Source organism: Macaca mulatta, chromosome 9 (assembly GCF_049350105.2).
Source record: "Macaca mulatta isolate MMU2019108-1 chromosome 9, T2T-MMU8v2.0, whole genome shotgun sequence".
Classification (NCBI taxonomy): domain Eukaryota; kingdom Metazoa; phylum Chordata; class Mammalia; order Primates; family Cercopithecidae; genus Macaca; species Macaca mulatta.
In genome coordinates, this window is record NC_133414.1 from 130,875,630 (window position 1) to 130,902,827 (window position 27,198).

The 27,198-nt window shown below is 46.5% G+C and overlaps 1 long non-coding RNA gene across 1 annotated transcript in view; it reads left to right on the forward strand.

The window, feature by feature from the left end:
- Positions 1–13,619: 13,619 nt before the first annotated feature.
- LOC144331355 (uncharacterized) overlaps positions 13,620–27,198 on the forward strand; it is a 35,248-nt gene continuing 21,669 nt past the window's right edge. The window contains exon 1 of the long non-coding RNA XR_013398426.1: positions 13,620–14,058. This is a non-coding gene — a long non-coding RNA (uncharacterized LOC144331355). The remainder of the gene's footprint in view (positions 14,059–27,198) is intronic.

A 27,198-nucleotide genomic window follows, 5' to 3' on the forward strand; every position in this document is an offset into this window, starting at 1 on the left:
TGTGTAAGAAAACAGGAAGTAGGTGGGGAAGGAACCAATCATGATGAATGAAGGGCCTGGAGTCTTTTTGTCTGGATAGGGTGATCTGATGAGTTTCAGTTCTTGATTACTTTCTTCTTTTTTTTTTTTTTTTTTGAACTTTTTGCACAGGCTGGAGTGCAGTGGCACAATCTTAGCTCGCTGTAACCTCCGCCTCCTGGATTTAAGCAAGTCTCCTGCCTCAGCCTCCCGAGTAGCTTGGGTTACAGGCGCCCGCCACCAAGCCTGGCTAATTTTTTTGTATTTTTTGTAGAGACGGGGTTTCACCATGTTGGCCAGGCTGGTCTTGAACTCCTGACCTCAAGTGATCCACCTACCTCGGCCTCCCAAAGTGCTGGGATTACAGGTGTGAGCCACCGTGCCTGGCCTGATACCTTTTTTGAGAGGCCTGAAGGTCATTTCCTCAGGAAGGAACTCAGATAAAACAAATGTAAGTTTCGAGCTTTAAGACCAAAAGGGTCCATTTCTATGTATTAAAAAATAAAAATAAAAAATAAAATAAAAGATCATGGGACATTGGGTCAGTTTCACTATCTCCACCTCCCCATCCAGGGCCCACATGGTCTCTGGTCTCTGCTTCTCTCCTGCAACTGTTCCACACACTCTGGATCTAGACCATCATCTTCTGCCTGCTTCTGCTTTCCTGTACTCCACTCCCCACTGGAGATGGCCCAGCCCTCACATCTGAACATCCAGACCTCACTGGCTTCTTTCTGTCCTCTGGAATCTTAAGTTGTCCTATTTGTCACCTGGAATTTATTGCCTTGTGTGGCTAGTTCCTTCCTTAGTGCATCTCTGTCTCATCTTTGGGCCACAGTTTGATGCCCAGGTCAGAACCTGGCTCCACCATGTCACCTTGTGATCTCAAGCAAGTTATTTAATGTCTCTGAGCCTCGGTTTCCTCAGCTACAAAATGCATAGAATAATCAATGTACTAATTGTGTTTTTAAAAAATAAAAATAAAATGGGTAGAATAGTACTCACTGTTGTCACAATGATTTTTTTTTTTTTTAAAGATAATGCAGATAAAGTGCTTAATAGAGTACCTGATACACAGTAAGAGCTCCCAGTACCAATGGTTCCAACTCCCTCCTCAGTCTAGCAGGGGCTTAGTGAGTAGCAGATGTGATGATTGAGTCAATCAGTGGTTCTTGGACTTTCAGATGATCAGACTCAGATGAGCAGTTTGGGGAAAGGTTCCTGCCTCTTCCCCCTATGCAACTGGGTCAGAATCCCAGGGTTGGGTTTGGGAATCTGAGATCCTTATTACCAGCCGGTTTTGACACACTCAGGGAGACTCTACCAGGCTGGGTGGGCCACCTCCAGTGGGAAAAGGGAGAAAGTGCAAATGTCCACCTTAGTTGGGTCTTTCCGCAAGCAGTCACAGGAATTCCCCCCTCACTCAAGTCCTTGTTCAGTACCCCTTCCTGGGAAGGTGGCTGTCTCCCTCCATGCCCTTCCTAGTCCCTCATTGCACTTTTCACTCCCTGACCCTGGAGTGTGTGTTTATTTTTCATCATCTGTCTCTCTTGCTGCTTGATGAGGGCAGAGACCTGTGCCCTTGGCAGTGCCTAGCGCATAGTATGTGGCAAGTACATTTGGCAAATCAAAGAATGAACCAGTCTCTGTTAACCCTTCCTTTCCCATCACTTCACAAGATCTTGGGCAGATTTCAGAACTTTTGGATCCCTTTCCTTATTGAAGCTCAGCCCCGTCTGGTTTAGAACTCTAATCTCTTATCTGACTCCAAGGTGACCCCCCTCCCCACCACAGACGGGCTCGCAGCTACAGGGTTTTGCACGAGGTCAAGCAATCTGCCTTCCCGTCTTCCTCCTCTATGACCTAGGGGTGGAGGGAAGCTTGGTCTGTCTCTGGGACAACCCTCCCCTTCTCTTCTCCAGCTTTTTAGGAGTAGGAGCTGGGAGCCAGAAATTCAGGATAAAGGACAGCAGTCTCCTCAGGGTTGGTGGGTGTTGCTTACAGGGCTAACCCTTACTGGGGGCAGCTTCCAGAGGCTGGTGCCTTACGGGATGCAGACATGAGTTCACCTAGATCCAAGGGGGGCCTTCCATTGCCTAATTCCCTAACATGAGTAATCTAGCTCTATTCCACCACACACCTGAGCTATCTTCACTGGCAGTTATACCCATAGCCTCTTGCTGGTGGATGTAACCTTCCACCATGTACCTTGGACGCCTGGGAAACTCACACATATGGGTGTTCAGGGCCACACATGGGTGGACAAGTGTCTGCCCCAGCCTACTGTCTGCCCTCTTCTCCCCTGCTCAATGAGGCCCATCCAGAGGTCGGCGCATTCAGAGATCAGCAAGTCCAGGGCCTGGGCATTATCTGACCGGGATGGAGTACCAGGCTCTGCCCCCTGAGGGTACCCCTGAACTCTATAGGGATTCTTTGGCAATCTTCCCCATTCACTGGGCTTAGAGGCATAATAAGGGGAACAGCCCCTCCTCCCACATATAAATCCTGGGGAGAAAAGGAAATTGCTCCTCCCTCACAAGGCCCAGTACAGTGACTTCCTCTCCTCATCAGTCTCGGACCCAGAACCACAGGGTAAGTCCCAGCGTACAGACTGTCCAACAACCAAGCACTTCTTGATCTTCTGATCAAAGCTTCCAGCTTACAGACTCTGCCAAGTGCAACAAGCCCATGGGCCTTATGAAAGCCAGGCTCCTAATACAGTGATGGGAACATAATTATTGTCACATTCGCAGGTTTTTAGGATCCTCATTCAACCCACTGCACACATTCTCCCTGCAACGTCAATGGATGAATTGGGGTCCAGAATGAGAGGTGGGGCACCGTGTGGAGCAGCCTTTGTCTTTTCTTCCTTCCTGACTATGCAGGGCTCCTCTGAACACCATGCTTTATCACGGAAGGCTTCCTCCTTGTACTCCACAGTTAACTTACATCTTCCATGAGAAGGAAATGCCTGAGACTTAGAAAACGGGCCCTATGCTTCCTTCTGCTTGTCTTCCCACAACCATTCCATGCATTTCCTCTCCTCTATGATGCTTCAAAGCACTCTCCAGGCAACCACCAGCCTAGTTTCTGATCTCCAAAAAAGGAGCCACCCTTTTGGTGGGTTATCATGTCAGCCCAACGGCAGTAAAGCCTGACCAGCCCCATGGCAGAGTTCTTGCAAATGGGGAAGGGAAAAGTGGACCAAAGAGACTTTCTCTGGGCCTTGGAGTCAGACTACTTTCAAATCTAATCAGGGGCCGGGTGTGGTGGCTCATGCCTGTAATCCAAGCACTTTGAGAGGCCAAGGCGGAAGGATTGCTTGAGTTCAAGAGTTCGAGACCAGCCTGGATGACATGGCAAAACTCCATGTCTACAAAAAATACAGAAATGAGCTAGGGATTGTGGTGTACACCCGTAGTCCCAACTACTTAGTAGGCTGAGGCAGGAGGATTGCTTGAGGAGGCAGAGATTGCAGTGAGCCAAGATCACACCACTGCACTCCAGTCTGGGCAACAGAGTGAGACCCAGTCTCAAAAAATAATAATAATTAAAAAAAATAATAGGCAGTGCTCCTGGAATCTGAGGATACTCTGGCAGTTGGCAGGGCAGTGGTGTTGGCTTGGGGTGAGAAAACATCAGACAAGGAGACAGAAAAATAGCTGGGTGTGGTGGCAGGGCTAACGTGCCCCAGCCTTGAGGTCACACTTCAAGGAACTAAAGAAACAAGAACAAACCAAACCCAAACCCAGCAGAAGAAAAGAAACAATCAAGACCAGAGCAGAACTAAATGAAATTGAAACAACCAAACTAACAAAACCTATGCAAAAGATAAATGAAACAAAAAGCTGGTTCTTTGAAAAGATAAACAAAATTGATAGATCATTAGCGAGATTAACCGAGAAAAGACGAGAGAAAATCCAAATAAGCTCAATTAAAAATGAAATGGGAGATACTACAACCAATACCACTGAAATACAAAAGGCTACTGTGGACACCTTTATGCACACAAACTAGAAAATCTAGATATGGATAAAGTCCTGGAAATATACAACCCTCCCAGATTAAATCAGGAAGAAATAGAAACTCTAAATAGACCAATAACAAGATTAAAACAGTTAAAAAAAAATTGTGAACAAAATAAAGTCCAGGACCAGACGGATTCACAGGTATTCAAAGAAGAATTGGTACCAATTTTATTGAAACTCTTCCAAAAGATAAAGAGGGAATCCTCCCTAAATCATTCTATGGAGCCAGTATCATCCTGATTCTAAACCCGGAAAAAGACATAATAAAAAAAGAAAACTACAGACCAATATCCCTGATGAACATAGATGCAAAAATCTGCAACAAAATACTAGCTAACTGAATCCAACAGCATATCGAAAAGATAATACACCCATAATCAAGTCGGTTTCATAGCAGGGATGCAGGGATAGTTTGTCATACGCAAGTCAATAAATGTGATACTTCACATAAACAATTAAAAACAAAAATTATATGATTATCTCAACAGATGCAGAAAAGGCATTTGGCAAAATCTAGCATCGCTTTATGATTAAAACCCTCAGCAAAACTGGCATAGAAGGGATATGCCTCAAGGTAATAAAAGCTATCTATGACAAACCCTCAGCCAACATCATACCGAATGGGGAAAAATTGAAAGCATTGCCCCTGAGAACTGGAACAAGATAAGAATGCCCACCTTCACCACTTCTATTCAACATAGACTGGAAGTCCCAGCCAGAACGATCAGACAAGAGAAAGAAATAAAGGGCATCCAAATCGGTAAAGAGGAAGTCAAACTGTCGCTGTTTGCTGAGGATGTGATCATATGCCTACAAAACCCTAAAGACTCATCCAAAAAGCTCCTAGATCTGATAAATGAATTCAGTCAAGTTTCAAGATCAATTCAGGAGGCAAAATCAATGTACACGAATCAGTAGTACTGCTATACACCAACAGCAACCAAGCCGAGAAATAAATCAAGAACTCAATCCATTTTACAACAGCTGCAAAAAAATAAAATAAAATAAAATAAAATACTTAGACATATACTCAACCAAGGAGGTGAAAGACTTCTACAAGGAAAATTACAAAACACTGCTGAAAGAAATCATAGACAACACAAACAAATGGAAACACATCCCGTGCTCATGGATGGATAGAATCAATATTGTGAAAATCACCATAGGGCCAAAAGCAATCTACAAATTCAATGCAATTCTCATCGAAATACCTCCATGATTCTTCAAAGAACTAGAAAAAACAATCCTAAAATTTATATGGTACCAAAAACGAGCCCACATAGCCAAAGCAAGACTCAGCAAGAAGAACAAATCTGGAGGCATCACATTACCTGACTTCAAGCTATACTATAAGGTCATAGTCACCAAAACAGCACGGTACTGGCATAAAAATAGGCAGGTAGACCAATGGAACAGAATAGAGAACCTAGAATAAAGCCAAACACTTACAGCCAACTGATCTTCCACCAAGTGAACAAAAACATAAAGTGGGGAAAGGACACCCTATTCAACAAATGGTGCTGGGACAATTGGCAAGCCACATGTAGAAAAATGAAACTGGATCCTCATCTCTCACCTTATACAAAAATCAACTCAAGGTGGATCAAAGACCTAAATCTAAGACATGAAATCATAAACATTCTAGAAGATAACTTGGATAAAACTCTTCTAGACGTTGGCTTAGGCAAAGTGTTCATGACCAATAACCCAAAAGCAAATGCAACAAAACAAAATTAAACAGATGGGGCCTAATTAAGCTAAAAAGCTTCTGCAGAGCAAAACAAATAACCAGCAGAGCAAACAGAAAACCCACAGAATGGCAGGAAATATCCACAAACTATGCAACTGACAAAGGACTAATATCCAGAGTCTACAAGGAACTGAAACAAATCAGCAAGAAAAAACAAATAACCTCATCAAAAAGTGGGTAAAGGACATGGATAGACAGTTCTTCAAAAGAAGATATACAAATGGCCAAGAAACATGAAAAAATGTTCAACGTCACTAATTACCAGGGAAATGCAAATTAAAACCACAATGAGATACCACCTTACTCTGTAAGAAACGTCATAATTCAAAAATTTAAAAATAATAGATGTTGGCATGGATTTGGTGACAAGAGAACACTTTTACACTGCTGGTGGGAATGTAAACTTGTACAACCACTATGGAAAACAGAATGGAGATTCCTTAAAGAACTGAAAGTAGATCTACCGTTTGATCTAGTAATCCCACTACTATGTATCTACCCAGAGGAAAATAAGTCATTATGTGAAAAAGACATATGCACACACATGTTTATAGCAGCACAATTCACAATTGCAAAAATATGGAACCAGTCTAAATGCCCATTGACCAATGAGTGGATAAAGAAAATGTGTTATATGTACACCATGGAATATTACTCATGTGAATAGCATTCATAGCAACCTGGATGGAGTTGGAGACCATTATTCTAAGTGAACTAACTCAGGAATGGAAAACCAAATATCATATGTTCTCACTTACTAGTGGGAGATAAGCTATGAGGACACAAAGGCATAAGAATGACATAATGCAGGGCCGGGCGCGGTGGCTTGCACCTGTAATCCTAGCACTTTGGGAGGCCAAGGCGGGCAGATCATGAGGTCAGGAGATCAAGACCATCCTGGATAACACAGTGAAACCCCATCTCTACTAAAAACACAAAAAATTAGCCAGGCATGGTGGCAGGCACGTGAACCCAGGAGGGGGAGCGTGCCATGAGTTGAGATTGTGCCACTGCACTCCAGCCTGGGCAGCAGAGCAAGACTACATCTCAAAAAAAAAAAAAAAATTACCTAATGGACTTTGGGGACTCAGGAAGAAGGGTGGTGGGGGGTGAGGGACAAAAGACTACACATTGAGTACAGTGTACATTGCTTGTATGACAGAAATTACCACTAAATTATTTATCCATGTAACAGAAAACCACCTGTTTCCCAAAAATGACTGACATTAAAAAAAGAAAAGCCCCCAAATAATAATAATAATAATAACATTTAATTAGGTGTTTGCCCTTTGACCAGAGTTGCTGTATTTAGCAAAGAAGAATACAGGAGGCCCAGATGAATTTGTTTTGTATAGTGGACAAGTGGTATTTTAGTATGAGTATGTCCCACGGAATATTTAAAAATTTACAAATGCAGCCGGGCATGGTGGCTCATGCCTGTATTCCCAGCACTTTGGGAGGCCAGGGTGGGCAGATCACGAGGTCAGGAGATCAAGACCATCCTGGCTAACACGGTGAAACCCCGTCTCTACTGAAAATACAAAAAAAAAAAAATTTAGCCAGGCGTGGTGGCGGGCGCCTGTAGTCCCAGCTACTTAGGAGGCTGAGGCAGGAGAATGGTGTGAATCCAGGAGGAGGAGCTGGCAGTGAGCCGAGATGGCACCACTGTACTCCAGCCTGGTGACAGAGCGAGACTCCGTCTCAAAATAAAAAAATTTACAAATGCAATATTTGGAACATATTTATACTAAAAATTATTCGTTATTCATCTGAAATTCAAATTTAACTGGGTATCCCATATTTTATCTATCAACCCTATGTATGACCTTCCTTTCCTTCCCTCTTCTTTGCTTCCTTCTTTTCCTCCTCTGTTCTTCCTTCAAAAAAGCCTTTGTTGTGAGACTACTATCTGCAGAGTCCTATACTAGAAACAGATAAAGCATAATGTTCCTCTTCATGGTATTCGTAGCATAGGGGAAGGGAAAAAGCAGTAGCAAATGCCTTTAGCACAATGCAGTTCCCCTACTCCAATAAATGTACATATAAATAGTTCAGGGACCACAGAGAAAGAAGCAATTAATTCTGTTTGGGGTAGAACCGGATAAGGTGGAGGAAAAGAGATTGAGAAAAGGTGCAGGGTGCAGGCTCTTGGCCCATTCTTGATGGACAGGTGTAAAGCAATGGAAAGGTATTCAGGCCAAAGGCAAGTTCAGGCGAAAGTATGGCATGAGAAAGACATGCTCTATACGGGGGACATGGCAGATCTGCCATGGCTGGTTTGGTGAGGTGGGATCTGGATGTGTCTGTGGATAGGGGTGGCTCTGATTTCAGGAGAGAGGATCAGAAACCCCACCTTGCTTGGAGTCAAGTGTGAAGGGCTCTTGATTCCATGCTGAGGAGTTGGAGCTTTCTCTGATGTGTCTTGAGAGACTGAATATACAAATGGACAGTGGCCAGACCTTAGATGACTGTGGACCTCTGATCCACAAACTTAGCAGTAACTTGACCAGAAGCCAAACCACAGCCTCTGCAACAATCAGCCAGAAAAGTCAGGTCTTGGGCAACAACTGCCAGCTTCCCTATTTTTTGCCCCTGCTTCCAACCACCTCAGGACCAATCACATAAAATGCCCTGTTTCTAATTAGTCTGCCTCCAGCTTCCCTGTGCCAACAACCTCCAATCAAAGTACACACGAAATCTTCCTTTCTCTTCACCATAAAGCTTCCCCCATTCCCCTGCCTGTCTTTGAGTTTCTGTTCTAGATAAACACCTTGTATGTTCTCATTTCAGTGGTTTTCGTTTATTTCCTCAATATACACTGTACAGATTGCTTTTGAAGAGGGGGAGAGGGAGCAATGGGAGTAGTTAGCTCTGTGAAACTGATACCCTAATATATAGTGCTAATAGAACAATAGGTAGTGGTGGCATTCAGAGCTAGAAAAATCTGCTTTTGAGATCCTTTGCTATGTATGCACACATACCCACATACAACTTTTTAATGTTTATGTACCTGAATATCCTCTAATTCTTTTATACTCTAAAGAAAGATTTTAAATCTTTAAAGTGCATTTTTTTAAAAAAAAAAAAAAAAAAAAAAAAGGATTTTTAAAGTTACCCTTACTTTTATTTTATTTTTTATTTTTATTTTTATTTATTTATTTATTTTGAGATGGAGTTTCCCTCTTGTTGCCCAGGCTGGTGTGCAATGGCACGATCTCGGCTTACTGCAATCTCCGCCTCCTGGGTTCAAGTGATCCTCCTGCCTCAGCCTCCCAAGTAGCTGGGATTATAGGTGCCCACCACCCTGCCCAGCCAATTTTTTGTATTTTTAGGAGAGATAGGGTTTCACCATGTTGGCCAGGCTGGTCTTGAACTCCTGACCTCAGGTGATCCACCCGCCTCAGCCTCCCAAAGTTCTGGGATTACAGGCATGAGCCACCATACCTGGCCCAATTTTATTTTCAATGTAATATTTTCTTTCTTTCCTCTTGGGTGGTAGATTGCATCACTGACTCCAGTTTGTCACCCTTGCCTGTATTTACACCCTCGGTCATTTGCCTCTGGTACTTTCCATGAAGTGGGCATTGGCTTTCCACCCCACCAGTGCCATGGTTGGCCACGAGACCTGCTTTGCCCAATGGGATGTTGGCAGACATGATGCAAGAAGAGGCTTGGAACAGACCTACACTCTGGGCCTGGACTCTGGTACCTCGACCGTCTTGGTGAGAAGAAAATGCCCAAGCCAGTCTGTGGTTGCAGGAGAAGGGTAAGAGTCAGGTGGAGCTGAGCCATGTCCAGCCAGGCCTAGTCTACTTTAGACTACCTCCAGCTGACCCACAGAGATATGAGCTCAATTGGCTATTATTGTTTTATGCCTCTGAAATTGTTGTGGCTGTTTGTTATGCAGCATTTCCATAAAATAGTTGAATATTACACCCCTTGATTTCAGAAGTTGAAGAAATGTTCTGTTATTTTTAACGTAATTGGTTTTTTTGTTTGTTTTGTTTTTGAGACAGTCTCACTGTGTTGCCAAGGCTGGAGTGCAGTGGTGCAATCTTGGCTCACTGCAACCTCTGCTTCCCAGGTTCAAGAGATTCTCCTGCCTCAGCCTCCCAAGTAGCTGGGACTACAGGCGTGCCACCAGGCCCAGCTAATTTTTTGTATTTTTAGTAGAGACAGGGTTTCACCATGTTGCCCAGGCTGGTCTTGAACTCTTGAGCTCAGGCAATCCACCCACCTCAGCCTCTCGAAGTGTTAGGATTACAGGCGTGAGCCACCACGCCAGTCCTTAATACGTGATTGTTAATAGCAGCTCTTATTGGTTACCTACCCAAATCCATTCTTTGCTGCTGGTAGAACCTTGATTTTCTTCAGGATTTCACCCTCTGCCTAGCCTGGACAAGCATTCAGGGAAGGTGCCCTCTTCAACTATAGGGGAAAAAATCTTCACTAATCCAAACCAATTGCAGTTTGCTGGCAATTGGTTGAAGAGAGAGCATATAACACAGTTACAGCCAATGAGGTGTGAGGAGTCAGCTGAGGGGCTTTTTGGAAAGGCTTCCCTCCTCTTTGAAAGAGATCCATGAGATGATTCTTCCTTTCATCATGCCAGTAGACTTTTGGAACTGTTGCCGCCATCTTGGGGCCATGAGGGGGCCAGGAAGAGGACAAACCAACAGGCTGAAGAAGACAGATTGGGAAGAGCCCAAGTTCAAAATGTCATTGAAAACCCACCCAATTGGCAACCCTTGGAGCTGCCCTAACTCAGGGCTGCTTGGTACCTGTCCTCATGGTTTAGGCCACCTTTCTTTGCAGGTTTTGTTCCTTATAGTTCAATTCTTCCTAGATGATTCAGATACCTCCTCAAAAGAGGAAAATCCAAGTTACAGAGAATGGTGTATTGGTTTTCTTTTCTTTCTCACATTTCTATCCAAATGATTCATCCCTGAGTGAGGACCTCTGACAAACTCTTTAAAGATGGGCTTAAAGAATGTTCACTCCAGAACTCCCATTCACAATGCTAAAAAGAGAATAAAATACACAGGAATACAACTTACAAGGGATATGAAGGACCTCTTCAGGGAGAACTACAAACCACTGCTCAAGGAAATAAGAGAGCAAAAAACAAATGGAAAAACATTCCATGCTCGTGGATAGGAAGAATCAATATCGTGAAAATGGTCATACTGCCCAAAGTAATTTGTAGATTCAATGCTATCCCCATCAAGCTACCACTGACTTTCTTCACAGAATTAGAAAAAACTACTTTAAATTTCATATGGAATCAAAAAGGAGCCCATAAAGCCAAGACAATCCTAAGCAAAAAGAACAAAGGTGGAAGCATCATGCTACCTGACTTCAAACTATACTACAAGGCTACAATAACTAAAACAGCATGGTACTGGTACCAAAACAGATATATAGACAATGGAATAGAACACAGGCCTCAGAAATAACACCACACATCTACAACCATCTGATCTTTGGCAAACCTGACAAAAACTAGCAATGTGGAAAGGATTCCCTATTTTTAATAAATGGTGTTGGGAGAACTGGCTAGCCATATGCAGAAAACTGAAACTGGACCCCTTCCTTACACCTTATACAAAAATTAACTCAAGATTGATTAAAGACTTAAATGTTAGACCTAAAACCATAAAAACCCTAGAAGAAAACCTAGGCAATACCATCAGGACATAGGCATTGACTAAGGCTTCATGACTAAAACACCAAAAGCAATGGCAACGAAAGCCAAAATTGACAAATGGGATCTAATTAAACTAAAGAGCTTCTGCACAGCAAAATAAACTATCAACAGAGTGAACAGGCAACTTACAGAATGGGAGAAAATTTTTGCAATCTATCCATCTGACAAGGGGCTAATATCCAGAATCTACAAAGAACTTAAACAAATTTACAAGAAAAAAACAAACCCCATCAAAAAGTAGGCAAAGGTTATAACAGACACTTCTCAAAAGAAGACATTTATGCAGCCAACAAACATATGAAAAAAAAGCTCATCATCACTGGTCATTAGAGAAATGCAAATCAAAACCACAGTGAGATACCATCTCATGCCCGTTAGAATGTCAATCATTAAAAACTCAGGAAGCATCAGATGCTGGAGAGGATGTGGAGAAATAGGAATGCTTTTACATTGTTGGTGGGAGTATACATTAGTTCAACCATTGTGGAAGACAGTGTGGCAATTCCTCAAGAATCTAGAACCAGAAATGCCATTTGACCCAGCAATCCCACTACTGGGTATATACCCAAAGGATTATAAATAATTCTACTATAAAGACACATGTATGCATATGTTTATTGCAGCACTGTTCACAATAGCAAAGACTTGGGACCAACCCAAATGCCCATCAATGATAGACTGGATGAAGAAAATGTGGCACATATACACTATGAAATACTATTCAGTCATAAAAAAGGATGAGTTCATGCCCTTTCCAGGGACATGGATGAAGCTGAAAACCATCATTCTCAACAAACTAACACAGGAAGGGAAAACCAAACACCTCATATTCTCACTCATAAAAGGGAGTTGAACAATGAGAACACATGGACACAGGGAGGGGAACATCACACACCGGGGCCTGTTGGGGTGTGGGGAGCTAGGGGAGGGATAACGTTAGGAGAAATACCTAATGTAGATGATGGGTTGATGGGTGCAGCAAAACTCCATGGCACATGTATACCTATGTAATAAACCTGCATGTTCTGCACATGTATCCCAGAACTTAAAGTATAATAATAATTTCAAAAAAAAAAAAAAGAATGTTCACTCCAATGGATGGCTCTGAGACTTTGAGGGTTTTACCGTGGCTCTACTATGTTAGGAAATTACTTTTGGCCTCTCCATTAGACCCTCTGATCCTTTGCCCAGTGAAATGGGGACCCCTTGAGGACAACTTCAGAACCTGGCAAGTGCAGGAAGAATTTCAACTATACGATTCCTTGGTAACATCCATCCTTCCAAAGAGAGACTTCCAGGCTCTATTGACTTGGAGCTGCTTCAAGTAGCAAGGGTGAAGTTGACCTTTCTTACATATTGGCAGCAAAATTACAAAAAGCAAAGTCAATCTACAAGAATGATCCTCCTCCAGAACAACGAATATACTTCACTGGTGTGATACATTTCATTTCAATGGACAGTACTTTCAGAAAACACATTAAAATGTCATTAGATTTCATCTAAACTTGCTGGTAATTTCGGTAACCTGACTATCTCCCCCTCCTCCCACCCTCTGCTCAACAGAAACAAGCTCATACCAAATTAACATTCATTTTGTTAAAACTAAACCTCAGACCACCTTCTGGACTTGCCCAGCTTTCTCCTGCCCCTGGGCCACTTGTCTGGTTCTTTTCTTCCCTGGAATGTCTCTCTCCCACTCACCACCTGGCAAACTCATCATCTGACAATACAAAGTTCAAAGGTCAATTCCTCCCCAAAACTTGGCCTTGGACCCCTGAGGCAACGCTGCATAGAGGGGAGGTTGAAGTCAGGCTGACCTGACAGTGGATCGAGCTCTGTACCCAATTAGCTGGGTGACCTCTGCCAAGGAAGCCAGTTTCTCTGAGCCAAGTGTCAGCTTTCTCACCTGTAAAATATGAATCATGATTACTCCTGCCTCGGGCTTGTGCTGATGATGAGATGAGCTCATGTAAGAATCCCTGGCACGGAGTTAAGGACTCAATGTGTTTTGGCTGTTGCTACAGGATACCTTCCCACAGAATCATAAAGCTTTATAGCCATAAGGGACTTCAGAGTAGCTCTTCTCGACCTTCCGCGTACAAGCTGATCACCTGGGGACACAGATTCTGAAGTTCTGGTGCAATGCCTGAATTTTTTGTTCCGTTTTGTTTTGGTTTGGGTTTTTGTTGTTGTTGTTGCTGCTGTTGTTTTTTGTTTGTTTGTTTGTTTTGCATTTCTTGCAAGTTTCAGAGGGCTGCAGATTTCCCTTGTCCCAGGAGCACACTTTGAAATGGCAAGACTTTAGGAGACATTGACTTCCTGCTCATTTTACAGAAAATAAGCATGGAGCCCAAGAGGAACTGTTCCTAGCCCAAGAGGATCCAGAAAGCAGCCGAGAAAGGCAACACAGAACACAACCGGCACAATCTGGTGGAGTTTGAGGAGAGGGTCACTTTCAAAGCAGCTGCTGGTCAGAAACAACCTTGTGAGGTTTATCTGTAAATTGTGAATACATTTCCTCCACCCAAGAGCCTGTACTCCACTTGCTGAACAAGGTAAGCTTTATTCCTGACTGTGAGATGGGAGAAAATTGGTTGAGATGGGCAGTTTCAAGAACAGAGACATTAAGTGAAAATGAGTAGTATGCTATCTGGGGAGGAGTGGAAACGCATTACCCAAGGGCCTGCGGCATACAACATAGCTTAGAAGGAGCAGCTGTGGGGTTTTCTTGTTTGTTTGTTTGTTTTGCTTTGTTTGTTTGTTTTAGACAGAGTTTTGTTCTTGTCGCCCAGGCTGAAGTGCAATGGCGTGATCTCGGCTCACTACAATCTCCGCCTCCCCAATTCAAGCGATTCTGCTGCCTCAGCCTCCCGAGTAGCTGGGATTACAGGCATGTGCCACCACGCCTGGTTAATTTTTGTATTTTCAGTAGAGACAGGGTTTCACCATGTTGGCCAGGTCGGCCTTGAACTTCTGACCTCAGGTGATCCACCTGTCTCTGTCTCCCAAAGTGCTAGGATTACGGGCATGAGCCACCACACCTGGCCGCAGCTGTGGGTTTTTACTCTTCTCAGAATATCCTTAAAAAATCAAAGTTTTCAGGACATGGGAGGAGAGTGCAGGAACAGTCGTTGCTTTTCCAACGTAAGATAATTTCCAGATTGGCAACATTCGGGAAATGAGCACAACTCACTCCTCTTTGAGGCAGCTCCCAGCTGATGCAGCTCCATTGTGTGGCAAACTGAGAGGGTCCTGCAGTTTTCCTAAGTGTATCCCCGAGTTATACCTTCATGAAGAGGACCTAAGCCATTCCATTCCACGGTCTGTGGTGCTGCCCAAAAGCCCATCACATGTACGGCTACTGTGGGTGCTTCCTTCTTCCCACTTCGGACCCTTTCTCCCATTTGGCTTATTCCAAAAGCTCAGCCCATGCTCCCAGGCATGGATAGGAAAGAACCCACTAAAAAAATGCACTATTCATCGAAAGTACTAGAACCCACCAGTCTCTGATTGCAGGCCTTTTGAGAAGGCATGACTCAGTCCTGAGTAACATCTGATACTTAACAAATGTCCCTGAGCCATAACACCTACTGGTGTCTGAGTGGTTTTCCCATCAACCTCTAAAATAAAAGCAAATCAGTTAGCCAGGTGTTGCATATGCTCAGAAGGCTATAGAAGCTCAGAGGTACAAGCACCTGGAGAAAATATATCAGCCCTTCTGCATTATAACAACAATTACTGCAGAAATTCTTGTCATTGTCTATCAAAGTGAAATCAACGAACCCCCACAAGTTTCTGCACTGTTTGCTAGAAGTAAAGAGACAAATGAGACAAACAGCTCTTGCCCTCAGAGAGTTGACAATCTAGTAGAAGAAAGAAGAAGCCATCCAAATAACTAGGAAACAAGGTAAAGAGCAGCTCCTGTCCTAAGAAGGCAGTAGGATTGCTGAAGGGAATGTGAACCCTGGTCTTGTCCTTCAGGCAATTTTTCATAGTTATTGATCCTGCATTCTCAAATTACATAGGGATGTCTCAAATATGAGACAAGCCTTCTAATTTAACAAGTGAACAGAGAAACTGTACACTGGCAGTCCTCTGCTTTTATAAATATGAAAATATGTATCAAATTAACTGTATAGAAGTGCAATAACTTATGCATTATAAGTGGTTGTTCCATCCCAGGCAGCACTGTACCGTTGGTAAGGTTGTACACTATACAAGGGCATCTGACCAAGGGTTAGACTGAAATCCACATGTGTATCCTGATGTAGAGTTGTACTTATCCAGAAGAGAAAGGAATTCCTTTTCCCAATTTGCACAAGACACCATTTAGCTCGTAGTGGCCCTGATTCCGAGAGGTCCAAAATAGTTTTAAATTCCAATTACATGTGTATAGCATTTTATTTTATGTTTTTCTTTTCCTTTGCCATTAAGTCTATAGTAGACCCACTTAAGTCCAGTAAGCATTCAACTGAACCCAAAGATTGGTCACTGATCTCCATTTTGGAAGCAAGTGTATTAAGCATAGAAAACTTATATTGCTTATCTTTGAGATTACTCTTTTTTTTTCTACTTTCCACTTGTTTTTGTAAAACAACATGGACAAAGTACAGTAAAATTTTCAAATAGTTGTGCATATTCTGTTGAACAAAGAGAGCGACTGCCCACAGTGAACAGTTGGCTGGCAGGCAGCACCACCTGGGGGCAGCTCAAATTATTTTTCTCAGTAGCTAGTGTATGACAGTCTACATCTGTTATCTCCTGTAACAGAGCGATGAGGGGTATCAGTGGTTTAAAACGCTTATCTGGGCCAGGTGCAGTGGCTCACACCCGTAATCCCAGCACTTGGGAGGCTGAGGCAGGCAGATCACAAGGTCAGGAGTTTGAGACCAGCCTGGCCAACATGGTGAAACATGATTTCTACTAAAATACAAAAATTAGCTGGGCATGGTGGTGTGCGCCTGTAATTCTAGCTACTCGGGAGGCTGAGGCAGGAGAATTGCTTGAACCTGGAAGGCGGAGGTTGCAGTGAGCCGAGATCATGCCATTGTACTCTATCCTGGACGACAAAACAAGACTCTGTCTCGGGAAAAAAAGAAAAATGCTTATCTGATTATCCCATTGAGGACAGCCTCTAACGCCGTAACAAACATTAAGTGGGTAGCCTCCTGCTTGATGCTAAGAATTCCTGGCAAATTCTCCCCAATGCCTTTTTCCCTAATGCTTTATTCTCGGGCTGGTCAGAGAGGCATTGAACTCCCATAAACTCCTGTGTCATTCTTGTACACTTACCACATCTCTCTGCCTCTTTGGCATAGTTTGGGAGCAGCCAGAAATCACCTCTCAGCTCCACCTCCATAGCAACTACCCTCTCACAGGATCCACCTCCTCAGAGGGACCAGGAGCTCCTAGGTCAGGAAGCGGCAGTGGCTGGTGTAGCCTGATCTCCCGGAGAAGTGGACACTCCTCTTTGGTGCTGCCTGGTGAAGCGGAGGACTTATTTACTTTCACTGAAGATCCCCTCTAATTTTTTCTTTCCTCCTTCCCTTTTCCTAATTTGGTTTTTCATTCACAGATGCATGCCTTTTTTTTTTCCTTTTGAGACAGAGTCTTGCTCTGTCGCCAGGCTGGTGTGCAGTGGCACGATCTCGGCTCACTGCAACCTCCGCCTCCCGGGTGCAAGAGATTCTCCTGTCGCAGCCTCTCAAGCACCTGGGACTACAGGCATGCGCCACCACGCCCAGCTAATTTTTGTACTTTTAGTACCTACAGGGTTTCACCATGTTGGCCAGGCTGGTCTCGATCTCTTGACCTCGTGATCTGCCCACCTCGGCCTCCCAAAGTGCTGGGATTACAGGCATGAGCCACTGCCCCCAGCCAGATGCATGCCTTTATTCCACATCTACCAAGTGACTCTTGCATGAGGCCCTGTGCACTGGACAATGCGCTGACAGGCAGAGGGTGGTGCTGACACCCTATGGCGGGGAAGGTAGACAGCAAACAAAACAAACAAACAGATGTTAATGAGGACGGAATGATGCTCTGAAGGACTTGGCAGAGTGTCCTTTGGAAGAGTGGGGAGGAGGATAGAGGGAGGAAAGGCCTGTCTGAGACCCGAAGATAAGAAGGAGCTGGCCATGTGGAGGGCAGAAAAGAGGGGTCCAGCAAGAGACAGAGCATGGGTGACGGTCATGAGCCCTTAGCAAGGCCTGGAAGAAAGTCCAGACGTGTCTGGAGCATGATTGGGGAAGGGAAAAGGGCATGGTGGGGTGGCTGACAGGGGCCGCTCACACAGGTACAGCCTGTGTCCTAGGGCCCCTCATTCTTATGGAGCCTGCAGGAGCCTCTGATCCTGGACCTGCTTGCCTTACATCACTTGGTCTGGTCTTGCCGCTCTCAGATACACATAGCCCTTCCACCAAAATTGTATACGTTGATTCAAATGAACATCTATTCCTCTTTGCTTTTTTAAAAATTTTATTAGTTTGTATAGAGATGGGGATCTCACTATATTGCTCAGACTGGTCTCGAACTCCTGGGCTCAAGCAATCCTCCCACCTCGGCCTCCCAAAGTGCTAGAATTACAGGCCTGAGCCACCATGCTGGGCCTTCTTCATCTTTTCTACACAGAGATTCAGAGGGTACAAAAATCTGAATAAATTCCACCAGATCAACTTGATTGGTTCACCTTAAAAGAACACTTGAACTCAGGCTACTTTTGAATTGATTTACTGTTAAGCGTCTTGTGTGCCAAACAATAGGCTTACCTGATGCCTCAGCTTTCACTTGGGAGCGTGGCAGCCTGAAGACCCGACCAGAGACGGAACCTGAGGCAGGACAGGGGAAAGGAGAGGGAGCCGAGGAGGACAGCTCCCCAAAGCACAAAGGGCACACCCTGCACAAAGGGCAAAGGTGTCTCAGGTACTGGTGCCTGCTGGGAAACCAGCCATGCCCTTCTACCCAGCTGGTGGGAAAGTAGCAGGTGTAGTCTTTCTAGCAATTCTGCTGACTTTTTTTTTTTTTTTTTTTGAGACGGAGTCTTGCTGTCTCCCAGGCTGGAGTGCAGTGGCACGATCTTGACTCACTGCAACCTCTGCCTCCCAGGTTGAAGCGATTCTCCTGCCTCAGCCTCCTGAGTAGCTGGAACTACAGGCACCCGCCACTATGCCTTGCTAAGTTTTGCATTTTTAGTAGAGTCAGAGTTTTATCATCTTGGCCAGGCTGGTCTCAAACTCCTGACCTCAAGTGATCCTCCCGCCTTGGCCTCCCAAAGTGCTGGGATTACAGGTGAGCCACTGCGCCGGGCCTCGGCTGACATTTCTAATGCAGGTTTCCTTTAATTCTGCACTTCTACCACTAGGTGCCCCCTATGGATACATGCACAAAAAAAATCGAGGTGTGCACACGTGATGGTCACTCCAAAAGTTGGAGGCCACCCAAATGACTCTCAGTTGGTCAAAGCAGGCCAAATCAATTTCAGCCCATCCATACAGCAGAATAGTCTGCAGTGATTAAACATAAGGAGGCAAAGTTCTAGACTCAGTAAAAGACACTGAAGATACATCATTAAATAAATGGGGGAAAGGCCAGATATGGAATAATGTGTGTATATCCTGCTCCCCTATGTAACTGTTTAAAATGATATATATTTCTGTGCAGATAAACGCATACTTTTTTCTGGTGGGATACATAGGAAACTTTGGGGGTGAGGATTGGGGTCACAGAAAAGGAGGGAGATTTTAATCATTTTTCTAGATCTTTCTGTACTGTTCAAATTTGTATATCCCGCACAGTTATTGCTTTTATTTAAAGAGTAATAGGAAGAAAGGAAGAAAAGACAAGACACCAGCCTCTAAATTGGTAGAAACCAATTTAGTCCTCCCTTAAACCCTGCCTGCCAGGGACCGATGCCACCATGGAGAAGGTCACTCGGGAGCCTTCCTCACTCTCAACTCACTGCTCACTTGCTGGGGGAGTCGTGGGACTAGGAAGTTTCTCCGTGGGAGAAAGTGTCTTTGTGCCAGAACTAGGCACAAAGGGCATTAGGACACTCGGCTGTCTGTGGCTATGTGACTCAGGACACATAAGTCACAAACTCTTTTCACTGGAAATTTTCAGCTCAATCTGGCAACCCATCTATTGAACACCTACTAAGTGTCAGCACTCTGCCAGGCCTACAGAATGAGCAGGCACAAAGGCAATTTAGCGCCTGCCCCCAGGAACAAGATAAACAAATGAGGCTGAAAACCGCAGATGAGGGAGAAATGCTGCAAGAGATGGGGGCAAAGTGGAGGAAGGGAGAGATTGCCTATGGCCAGAGGGACCAGGAAGGCTTCCTGGAGGAGGTGGGAGTTGATCTGGAGCGTTCCCAGGCCAAGAGAACAGCTTGAGCAAAGATTGGGAAGCAAAAGAGAAACTTGTACAGGGAAGGAGGAGAGGCTGGAACCCAGAATGCTGGGCTGGGGAGGGAGAGGTGGGCAGGGGAGACGAAAGGTTAGATCACTGAAAGCAAGAACACGAAGGAAGACAGGAGCTGGGCCAGAGAGTGCTGAGTGCCCCGCAAAAGGTTTGCACTTAATTCTGTGAACACTGAAAGGTTTTGATTTGGGAGTAAAAGGGTCAGAGCTGTTTCCGAGGCTCATGTTGATGACTGTCTGGTTTGTGAAAGTCAGTGTCGCCTCCTGAAAACATGGAAGTGCCTATGGAGTAGATGCTGGGACGAAGGGCAGGGAGGAGCACCGTGAGCAAAGTCTTTGAGGCTGCCCTTGCAGACAGCGGGGACAGCAGGCTGGGTTCTGGGAAATGGGTCTGCTGGGGTCTGCTGGGGTCGGCCGGGGCTTTAATGTTAAGCATCAGCTCCTGACTTGCCTGGAGGCAGGATGAGGGTTTCCGCCTCCCTGGCCTTGAACCTCGGCACTTGCCACTCTACTTGCGGTTCTAGATAACTAGGCTCAGCTGCCCCCAGTATCCCAGCCCAGGATCACCCTTCTGCTCTCTGTGTTTTCAGCCCTGAGAGTACTGTGAAGATTGATTAGAGAGAAGCTGTCTGCTAGGAGGCAACCGGGGTACCAGTCTCTGGAGAGCAGAGCCCTGTCTAACTTGGCCTCTCATTCCCTAAGCGCCTGCTGAGTGCACCAGGCCGTCTTTCAGGTGATGGAGCACAGTGGCTGCGGGCTCCGCTCTGGAGAAAGACTGCCTGGGCTTCTCTCTCTGCTCACACCACTGGGTGTGGTGTTTCACCCCTATAATCCCAGCACTTTGGGAGGCCGAGGCGGGTGGATCACCTGAGTTCAGGAGTTCGAGACCAGCCTGGCCAACATGGTGAACCCCTGTCTCTACTAAAAATACAAAAATTAGCTGGGCATGGTGGTGCACGCCTGCAGTCCCAGCTACTTGGGAGTCTGAGGCATGAGAATCGCTTGAATCCAGGAGGTGGAGGTTGCAGTGAGCTGAGATCATGCCACTGCACTCCAGCCTGGGTGACAGAGCAAGACTCTGTCTCATAAACAAAAACAAAAGCAAAACAACAAGTTATGTGAACTTGGCCAAGCTAATGACCCTCTCTGAGCCTTAGGCCTGATGATATTACCTACTTCTTAAAGTTTCTGAGAGCAAGAAATGAGAACATATGTCCACACAAAAACTTGTGCACAAATGTTCATAACAACCAAAAAGTAGAAACACTCCAAACGTCCATCCACTGGTGAATGGATAAATAAAAAGCAGGCTATCTACAGAATTGGTTATTATTTGTCAATAAAAAGGAATGCAGTAATGACACATGCCACCACAAGGATGAACTTTGAAAACATTATGCTAAGTGACAGAAGCCAGCCATAAAGGTCCACATATTGTACAATTCCATTTACAGGAAATGTCCAGAACAGGGAAATCTAGAGAGACAGAAAGTGGATTAGTGATTGCATGGGGCTGGAGGAGGGGAAGTGGAACTGCCAGTGGATACAGGGTTTTGTTTAGGGGTAATGAAATGTTCTAAGATGTATTGTAGTAATGGTGGCATAACTCTGTAAACATACTTAAAGCCATTGAATTGTACACTTTACTTTTTTTAGACAGAGTCTTGCTCTGTTACCCAGGCTAGAGTGCAGTGGCACAATCATGGCTCACTGCAGCCTTGAACTCCTGGGCTCAAGTGATCCTCCTGCCTCAGCCTCCCGAGTAGCTGGGACTACAGGTGTGCACCTCTACACTCCATTCACGTTTTTGTTTGTTTGTTTGTTTGGAGACAGAGTCTGGCTGTATCGCCCAGGCTGTGTTGCCCAGCAGTGCAGTGGCTCACTGCAAACTCCGCCTCCCGGGTTCACGCCATTCTCCTGCCTCAGCCTCCTGAACAGCTGGGACTACAGGCGCCCGCCACCACACCCGGCTAATTTTTTTTTTTGTATTTTTAGTAGGCACAGGGTTTCACCGTGTTAGCCAGGATGGTCTCGATCTCCTGACCTCATGATCCACCCGTCTCGGCCTCCCAAAGTGCTGGGATTACAGGCGTGAGCCACTGCGCCCGGCCCACTCCACTCACTTTTACATATACATATTTTTTTTGTAGAGATGGGGTTGCCCAGGCTGGTCTCAAACTCCTGGGCTCAAGCAATTCACCTGCCACAGCCTCCCAAAGTGCTGGGATTACAGGCATGAGCCACTGCACCCAGCCAGACTGTGCATTTTAAATCAGTGAGTCATAGCGTATGAATTAGATCTCAATAAAACTGTTGAAAAAATTTTTAGAACAATGCCTGGCATATGTTAAGCACTAAATGAGTATTAGCTACTATTATTTGTTGCTAGGGAAATAAGTGAAAAAGATGGGCAGATGCAATGGCCTGAATGTTTGTACCTTAGCCCCAAATTCCTAGGCTGAAATACCTCACCCACAAGGTGATAGTATTAGGAGGTGGGACCTTCGGGAGGTGATGTGGGCCATGAGGGTGGAGTCCTCATGAGTAAGATGTGCTTCCTTATATAAAAGGCCCAGGAGGGACCCCTTGCCCCTCATGTAAGGACACAGTGAGATGCCATCCATGAGCTGGAAGTGGCCCTCACCAGACATGGAATCTGCCGATGCCTTGATCTTAGACTTTCCAGCCTCCAAAACTGTGAGAAATGAACTTGTGTTGTTAATGCAGTTCCCAGTGTCTGGCATTCTGTGGCAGCAGCCCACACGGACAAACACAGCAGGTTTCCAGCTTCAAGGAGCATGCATTCACCAACTTCTCCTCTGCATCCCGTGCTGGGCCTGGCACCGAGTGGGTACACAGTGGACCCCACCAGCCTCTGCTAGACCATGTGTGTTCTCTAAAGTCCCGCCCCGCCGTGTCACTCCATGTGAAGATGAGACTTGTCACCTCTGCTCAAGGCTGCCTGCCTGGCCCTTCCTGGCCCTCAGCAAGGCTCCCGCTCTCTGGTCCACACAGCCAGATCACCGTCTCACTGAGCCTCGTTGCAGGCTACCGAGTCCTTGTTTGCACCAGTTCTGTTTCTCGATTTTCCCAGCTCCTGACCTTCTGACTTGGTCTCATGTTCTGCGAGGTCCTTGGCCCCGTCACCTCCCACCCCACCCTTGGACTTGACAATGCATCTACTTCTCCGGGTTGGTCCTTCAGTTCTACTGGACAGGCTCTGTTCCCCACCCCACCCAGGTGATAGGACAGTGACAGTGAAACCGACATTCTCATTCTCCAGGCACTGCCAACATGCCAAGTGCACCAGTTCTAGGAACATGGAATTCACAGGGGACTCTGAGTGGGGAAACAAATGAAGAACAGACCTTGTCCCCCAGGAGCCACTCCTTGTTTCACCCCAAGTCACCTGGTGACCACAGAGCCACTTTCCTGGAGAGGCTTCAAGGGAGCAGGGGAGGCAGGACACCAAGGCACCACCTCTAGCCCACCTCCCAGTGACCCCCCTCAGTCCTGGGCCACTCTATTTCACAACCTGGCGGGAGGGGAGCTCTCCTACCAGAGGGTCCTATGGGAGGGGATGTCCCTGCCCCTCCACCCTGCCCCTCTGCTGCTCCTCCTTCTCCGATGCTGGTAACAGATAGGGCAGAAACAGTAATGACAGCAACAGGCCAAAGGCAGAAGGCCAGGGCCAGGCAGCCAGCGCTTGGGGTTATTATAAGACTGGGCAGCCTCGCCTTGCATCCACAGCGGGCAGAGGATGAGGGATCAGAGGAGCTGCCCATGGCGCCACTCCACCGCCAGCCAGGTGGTCCTGATGCAGGAGAGCTGGCTGCCTTCCAGGAATGAGGCAGAGAGGAAAGATGAGGAGGCTGAGGGGCAACTGCATTCCGGGAGACGACCTGAACCAGGGCATCTGTCCTCCCCCAGAGGCAGAACCAGCTCCCGGCCTGTCCGCAACTGCTGCGTTTGCCCTTGTCGTTCTCGGTTTGTGCCTTCGTGTCACACACCTGCCTGGGTGACAGCAATCATCTATCTTCCTGTGCAGGTGGCCAATGGTCATTAGGTGGAATGAAGCTGGCGGGATGGAGCGAGGCGGCCACAGCTGCAGGCAGAGCCGTGGGATCGGGAATAACGAACGCCGCGCACAGAGCCAGGCAGCAGAGAGCCCCAGCCAGCGCAAATGACTGGTCTCCCTCTCTCGCCAGTGGCTTTTCAGGGGCCAGCCCCTCTGTCCAGGAGAAATGGGTCACAGTGTGTGAATTCACAGCAGGCTCGAGCTGATAGGGACAGGCACCCGCGGAGGCCATCAGGACTCCAAGTGCCTGCCGGAGAGCAGGGCGGCGGCCTCTGGCTTGTTTTGTGCTGTGGGGTGGGGCCTTGCCTCTTCCTCAGAAGGAGGGGGTCAGGCAGGAGGAAGAGGAGCCTTCCTGGCTCCTGCAGGGCCACACATACTCTGTCACTTACTCCTCTGTCTCTCCTACCCTACATGGACCAGGGAGGGAGGCTGGGCACGTTGTGTATAGCTGGTTGGCACCATGGGCCCAAGATGATGAGGCCCCTCTCCCTGGTGCTCTAGGCATGGGGTTGGGAGCAAATGCCAGAGGTCATGCCCAGGCTGGGTGCCAAAGCCAAGATGGGCAGTCAGTTCCCACTGTGGTCAGGTGAGAGAGAGGGAAGAATGAGAATGTGCAGTCAAAACAGGGGGGAGGCGGGAGAGCCAAGGACCTAGGAGGACTGAGAGGGAGCAGAGAAGGGGGCCGCCAGGGATGGAGGGTGGGTTTCAGAGGCGGAGCGCCAGGTTCATTTGGGGCCAGAACTGGTCACACGTGAGATCATTCCTGACACCATCCTGCAGCTGGACGCTTTTTGACACGTGACCATTGCCAGCCCCACGGGGACCTGCAGCTGGATGCTTTCTGACACATGACCATTGCCAGCCCCACATGGACACCAACGGGGTGCAGAGCACAGCCCTGGAGGTCTCATCAGATGTTAGGGCTGGAGTCAGGCTCCACTGCCTACTTGCTGTGTGACTGGGCAAACTAGTTCATTTCTCTAAGATTCTTCACTTGTAAAAACAGGACATGACCCCCACAAGCTGTTATATTCGCTGATGGAGCACACACAAAGTGCTGGCATGTTCTAGGTGTTCAGAAGCAGTTTGTGAATCATACCATTGAAAAGCCCCTGGTGGAAACTGCAACCCTGACCTCTGGTTTTGGGTGTGAAGGAGGAGCAAGAAGCTTCCAGTTAGGCTCCTGGCATGTATGGCACCCCCTGGCTGAGTCACCACCACCACCCCTGACATCACACCAAGGAGGGGCTGCTCTGAGGTCCTCAGACCCTTTTTTAAAAAAAACAAGTAGTCATTGACACTTTAGTATAACGTGCTGCAATTAGGCTCTCGGGTCCTTCTCTCCTAAACCCTAGGAAACACCAACTCTGAGATATCCTTGGAGAGCAGGACTTGGGGGACCTCTCTGCAGCCAGGAACCTGGTGTGGGAAAGATGGGGTGCTGAGAGGCACCGTCTTCACCTCTTCTCACCTGAATTTCCTTCCCTGCTCCCCAAGCTAGAATACCCATGCCCACCTGCAGACCCAGCCCTACCTAGGTCTGAGACCATCCTAATGGGCAGCAAGTATCTGACAACCTCAGTAATGCCAGCCCTTGGGGCCAGAATGACTCCTTGCTGCCCACAGGCCTAAGCCTATATTTCCAGGTCACCCTTAGTGTCACATGCCTGCAAGTTGACCCCTAGGTTGGCTCACAAAAAAGGACAAGATTCCTGCCTCAGTTTCCCTGCCCAGCACTCCATTGAGCCCTGCTCTGACCCCACTGTCTGCTTATTGGGGGCCTCAGCATCCTGTTGGAGTTTCCCAGTCTCTTCCCTCGAGGCTGGAGCTTGCATCCCAGACTGCCCAGAGCTTCCCACATCCGTTGGAGCCTGGACGGCAGGTCATTTGGTTGGCCTTGCCAGGGCCACACCTGCCCCATTCCCCTGGTCCTGAGGCCTTCGCCCTTCCCATGAGCCTGTCAGCTGGGATTACTGTGGTCCCAGTAGGTCTCACACCCAAACTTGTCTCCTTTCTTCCCTCCTCTTTTCATATTTATTCAGTGGACTGGACAGTGCGGTTCAGTGGCTGGATGATGCAGTCATTGCCTTACTGAAAGCAGAGAAGAGCTAAAAGGGAGCAGAGGCAGGAAGAGGCCAAGTGTCCGTCGGGGGAGCCAGACGTGATTGCTCCAAGGAGTCAGAGCAGGAAAGGTTGGGGGTGTGAAGGGGCACTGGGAGGAGGCCCAGTGCAAATACAGACACCAGCATCATGCAAACATGTATTGCATGTTCAATGTCCAAGCTCCACAGTCCGACCACCCGGTTCAAATAACTTTGGGTGATTTTGGGTAAATAAATTTATCTGAGTCTCATCTGAATGTCCTTATCTGAAAAATAGAAATAATGAACCCTTAAAGGGTTGCAATAAGAATTATATGAGACACCCCGTCTCTACTAAAAACATAAAAAAAATTAGCCGGGCGTGGTGGTGCACACCCGTAATCCCAGCTACTCGGGAGGCTGAGGCAGGAGAATTGCTTGAATCCAGGAGGTGGAGGTTGCAGTGAGCCGAGATCACGCCACTGCACTCCAGCCTGGGCGACACAGGGAGACTCCGTCTCACAAAAAAAGAAACAAAAATTACATGAGACAGCATACAGACTGTGCCTGTCATAGGAGACAGGAGACACTCTAAACAATAAGAGCATTATTTTAATGGAAAATAGATATTAATACATCCTACTTTGGGTATAGGAACACCACCTCCAGGAAGCCTTCTAGGCTTTCTTTCAAGCTTCAAGAAAGCTTTTCAAGAAAGAGAGAGCAAAGAACTAGGGTGCGTGCACATAAAGATAGAAACAGAAACAAGCATGTATTTTGCACCTACCTGGGGCCAGGCCCTGTGTTAGACCCTTGGTTTACTATACCTCATTCTACCTACCCAGCATCCAAAAAAATTGACATTCTGGTTGGCCCCACAAAACAGTAACTGAACTTCCATCACTGGCCTGTGAGTTGCTCCTACGTGTTTGATGTGGTGACCTGCAAGGCCCGCAGGGACACCCCTAGGCAAATGGCTCAGGACTGGCATTTGGTGATCTGCGTGGAGAGGAACTGCTCTTTCCAAGGCCAAGGGGTTGTAAGAAGCAGAACGCTGCACTTTTTTCCTGCAGAGCAGTGGGGTGAGGGAGAAGCAGCAGCGTGGGCCCTGCCAATCAA